This window comes from Protomyctophum parallelum (assembly GCF_964188405.1).
Source record: "Protomyctophum parallelum genome assembly, chromosome: 5".
Taxonomy (NCBI): domain Eukaryota; kingdom Metazoa; phylum Chordata; class Actinopteri; order Myctophiformes; family Myctophidae; genus Protomyctophum; species Protomyctophum parallelum.
In genome coordinates this window covers 26,866,944-26,872,588 of record NC_139702.1, presented here as the reverse complement: position 1 = coordinate 26,872,588, position 5,645 = coordinate 26,866,944, and positions in this window count along the sequence as shown.

The following is a 5,645-nucleotide window of genomic DNA, read 5'->3' as shown; positions in this document are numbered from 1 at the left end:
GCACACACGCAGCAGGTTGTTCTACAGGTTGTTGGTCGGCTGGTAAACATCAACCTCTAATCAGAGGTTGATTGAGAGGAACCCGGTGAGCCGGTAGGCTGGAACATACTATTTCAGAAAAAAGAAGAAGAAAGAAAAAAAAAGGCTTTGGCAATTATGTCATTATACTGTTATGCCTTTCATTCTCAAGAAGCCTCATAATATTGACGCTCCAGAATGGTTATGAATGTGAAAAGGGAAATTGTGGGAAATACGTTTTAGAGTTTATATTACAAATGATGTTATACACGCGCTCGTTATTTCCTCTACTGCTGCTTTGGAAGCGAAGGGGACAATTAAGCTAAAGAGCTGAAGGACACCAAAGACATTCATCCTTTTTTATATCGCTCTCAAATGCACAGGAGAGCTCTGAAATAAGACATTTTAGATGTCACCTTGCACGTAATAGTGTTCACAGCCAATTACACCCCGCGTCCTTACATGCAGAATGTGTGTCAGTCTAGAGACATAATAGGAGTCATTTCTGTGGCGTCTCCTCATCCAAAGCACTAACGCACTCGTATTTATTGGACGTCCAGCTCTTAAGCCATCACCAAGGCCAGCACGTGACGCGCTGAGAGCTTGTATATCTGAACGACAGTTCAGTGCAACAGTATACGGCATTTCTTGCCAAGAGGTATGCTGTAAAGTGTAATTTATACTTATGTATCGTTATTACAATTTTCACTTGAAAATCTGCTATTTTCACCGAGCGAGGCAGGCTTACTACACACTATAATTTATGCTTAAACTGTACACATCAGTAATGGGGCTAATCTGAGTGTGACCCCAACCTTTAGATATGTGTTCGGTTCCGTTTCGGGGGGACATTATTCACTTCATGAGGTCCCCTGAAGTGAGAAAGCAGTCACTTATGCAGTGCTATCTTGTTCAAAGTGAAATGAAGCTACTATAAACATTTGTTGTTGCCTTAATGCAATAGTTTGTTTTTCATGGGAAAGCACGTAGCATGAAAAAAATGACTTGCCCCATAATATTTTCAGATATTGTATCTTATCAAAACATCACAACAATGCACCTTTACTGAATCTTAAGCTATACGTAGGTACTGTACATGGATCATTGCTGTCGGGCAGAATCCTCTCCAGATTTTAACTTTTTGACCCATTTTGACCTGAGATCAGGTTCTAAAAATGTATTCTACATCCTGACAGTTTTCTGAAAAAGCTATGATTCTATGTCAGTCGTTCTTCGATTTTTCCAAAAATAGCAGACCTACAAGCTTGTAGCGCGCCACTCGGTGGCGTGCTATGAGCTTGTAGATCTGCTATTTAGCTAAAGCATAGCATAATGCGAACACCAAAAGGGGTAAACGCCCAAAATGGGTTTTAAATTAACGCCCTATTTGATTATACTACAGCGTCACACAAAACCATCCAAAGTGGCAGGTTCACTTTCGAGCTTGCAGATCTGATACTTTTGCTACGTTTAAATTTGAATCCTGAAAAGTAAACAGTTCTGAATCTGGACATATATTATTATGAGTTTTCCACCCGACAGAGACGATATGATCTCTCACCCTCCAGACATACATGACATGCACACATTTGGGTATCATCATAAAACCTTTTTTTCTTTTTTTATATATCTTGTTCATCGATGATATATATACTATATTGTTGTATTATATTTCAAGTTGAAATAATACCTTTTTGGCTGCATGGACCAATACTATGGTGGGTGGTGGGGTTTAAGGTTTACAATGAAAAATGTTAAAAGTCCTCTTTACCACAGAGTCTCTGCCAATATGCAGTTATGCATGCTTTAGTTATTGCCAACTCAGCATGGTGCTCACTTTTCAGAGTTTCAATGGTGATGGTGAACATACTCCCCTTAAAAGTGGGCACTATAAGGGGGGGGGGGTCCGTCCGGGGTGGCACAGTGGTAAAGGTCACATGCCCACCACTGTGGAGACGGGTTCAATTCATCCACAGCTCCAGCTTGGCATGGCCAAGCACGCCAACGAACAAGCACGCAACACCCAAAGTTTGGTCCAGGCGTTCCAAGTGGAACTGAGGATAGCATGTTCCTCCACATGCCTTGCGTGTTACTCACTGTCGGCGGGAAAGAAGTGGCCACCATCGGTAGACCCCATTTGAAAGGATATGCCAGCGGGGACCCCCATGAGAGAAGATTCCAGTGTTTCTCGACCATTTTAATTTGAAGGACCATTTTGATCTCTCGGTCAGCCTTGGACAGACACAACCCGGTTCCATTTGTACACTCAGAGGTACAGACCCATAAGTCTAAGGGGACCCTCTGAAGGACCCCCACTTTGAGAACTCTACACCAGTGGTTTTCAAAGTGGGATCCACCTTGACTTTATACGATGTGCTATTTTCAAAATATCTCAACAACACAAATCCTGTATGGGGGAATCGATCTCTGGCCTAAAATCTCGTCAGCTGGTGGGTCTGCTGGCCAAAATGAGTTGATGAGTTACACACTCTCCACAAGACCAACAAGTAAAGTCTGCCGATGACAGGCGATGACTAAATTGGGGGAATGAAAGACTGTGTAGGGGAGGGAGGGATGGGCAGCTATTGTTGGCCAAGCATACTTTTATTCCTTTCTTGCAAATTGTCCCCTGAACAATGCAATCGCTGTGTATGAGAGCAATACTGAACTCCCAGATGACAGAGATTTGAATGTGAATTTAAGGACAAGAGGTTTATGTCCAAGAGAATGTTGTGTATTGGTACTGGACACCAATAGAGCTTATTTTTTTTAAGTGATTAAAGAGACCAGCAGTGCTTGTTACAAACCTGAAGACAATTCAGATAATCAGACATAATTGGTGTTATTATAAAGCATTTCAAGTCCAAGTGTTCTGTGCAATGTTAGCCTATTTCTTCACTGGAATAAAAAACAAAATGCCTGCTCCATTTTACAGTGGCTTCCCTTTTTATCCGAATATTGAGGTCTCACTTATCCATAGCAAGAACGCTCCCAAAACATGCTTGCTCCATAGTTGAATGTGAGGTGAGGTGACACCTTGAGGTTAAAACGCAGAATGTCATCTAAACTTGATTTGAACGTCTACCTCTACCCTACTATACCAATATAATATTGTAATGTTTTACAAATGTTAAATCTATAAGTTATTCATGATTATTGTAAATATATACATGTTCAAATTAATTGAATAGTTAATAGAAATACAAGGTAATATATGCATGCAGAAGACATTATAATGCATATTTGTATTTCTTTGTTTGTTGTTGGTGCTGCTGCATAATTGTAGCCTTTTTCAAGCATCACTTTATTAATAGGCGACTATTTGTTATACATAATAGGGGGGTTTGAAATATTAAGTGACCCCTTTTGAAAAAAGTATGCCCCCCTGCTGATTTGATTTGTGCCTGGAGACGCCACTGCCCCCACTGTACTACTACTGTAGTCCTCCCTCCTGGAGGAGGTTGTAAAGACAACCAGATGCCTCCTCCTCCTCTGATTACACAGAGTCACCAGCTGCTGCTTCTTTTCATCTGACAGCGAGGAGGAGCTCAGCTTCGTGCGGCGGTGACTCAACAGGCAGTTGCTAATAATAATACAGAGACAAGGACATTAACAACATCCTCCCGGTGCCCACGTGCCACCTGCTGCCAACACTGCATGCTAATTCAGTTGCTTGTCGGACTCGGAGGAGCGCCCGCCGCCCGGCCCAAGCCGGAGGCACCATGCACCACTGGTGGGCGTGAGTTTCACCTCAATATGCACCCATGCAGACAGTAGCCTACACACTTTTTTTTTTTTTAACCCATTTTGACCTGAGATCAGATTCTAAAAATGTCTTCTACATCCTGACAGTTTTCTGAAAAAGCTATGTTTCTATGTCAGTGGTTCTTCGATTTTTCAAAAATAGCAGACCTACAAGCTCATAGAGCGCCACCGAGTGGCGCGCTACGAGCTTGTAGGTCTGCTATTTTTGAATAGCTAAAGCATAACAGTGTTAACACCAAAAGGGGTTCCCGCAAAATCTGTGGTTCTCAAAACATTTTGAAATCCCATAACTCTTGAGTGTATAAATGGAACCAAATGGACCCTTATTGGTTCCATTTGTACACTCTCTCAGAGTTACAGACCTGGTACGGGTCCATTTAGAACCCCTTGAAGGAACCCTAGGGTCTCTCCCTGGACCCCACTTTATAAGAACCACCGCACTGAATTATTGGAGCTACAATGATCATTATGTTGCTGTGTCCAGTTATGGACTGGAGCTCAACATATCCCCCAAATTGTGTAAATGCATCTCTGGCTAGAGATGCATTTACACAAAACAACCAAAACCCATATTTTTATTTTTTACTTTTGGTGGAAGCCATTTCTGCCTGGACAGGCTTTTTCCTGTACTAGGCAAGCCTCTGTAAAAGCCTGATTTATACTGTCTGCCCCCGATACGCAACCACATAAATCAGACTTGCTTTTCAGTGGTGGAAAGAAAGTAACTAAGTGCATTTACTCAAGTACTGTAGTTATCTTTAATGTACAGTTTTGAGGTAGCCTACTTTTACTTTTCTGGAGTATTTCCAAATTTCAATACTTTTACTTCTACTCCACTTCATCTGAGAGAAAAATATTATATCTTTACTACACTACAATTATTTGAAAGCTTTACTAGTTACTTTGTAGATTTATTTTATTACAAAACATACAGTAACCAACCACTTCAGCCCGATATCCATTTCGACAATTTGAAAATAGACACTCTGCTATTTTCAAAAGATTTCTATACATTTGAAAAGTTATTAAATGGGACATTCTGCCTAATGAGTAGTTTCTACTTTTGGTACTTTAAATGCATTTTGATACTGATACTTGTTTTGTACTTTTACCGAAGTAAATTCCAGACATTTACCTGAGAAAATGTAGTAAAAAAAAAAGTAGTAACAGAGTATTTCCTTTTTAGTATTAATCCTGCCCATGCTGTGCAGCACTTTAAAGGTGCTATATAAATAAAGTTATAATTATTATTGCATTGCAGTATTGAAATGTGAGTACTTTCACCACCACCACTGCTGCTGAAGAGAGCACCGGATGAAGGCGTAGCTCTAATCTGAGGGGAGGAGGAGGTAGAGAAAAGATAACAGAGAAAGATGAGAGGAAAGCATCTGGCCGAGAGACGGATGGAGGACAGAGGAGGAAGGGGAGGAGTGGGAGGGGTGCTTTTGACTCAACCCATTGGCTAATGTAAGGGGGTGGGAATGCAATATAACAAAGATGCTGAGTCACTTTACTGCATTGGAGCAGAGGCTACACAGACCAACCATAACAAAAGGTCACATTCACAAAGCCAAAACATTCACATTCATTGAGATAAAAAACACACTTCAGAAGGAACGCAAAGGAGATTTGCACACTGTAGCTGCCTTAAAGGACCACTTCACCACTTTTCAACCTATCTTCATATAATAGGTCCTCACTAATAATCATGAAAGAATGGCGCAATTTTTTTCTACTCTGTCTGTCTCTCATAGGAGGGCTGTGGGCAGTTCAGAAACCGTCTTCCACTGACAATCATCGATGGGGAATACAAGCTAATAGAAACTGCAGTCTTTCTAGTCCTGAAAAATTGCAATGTGAAA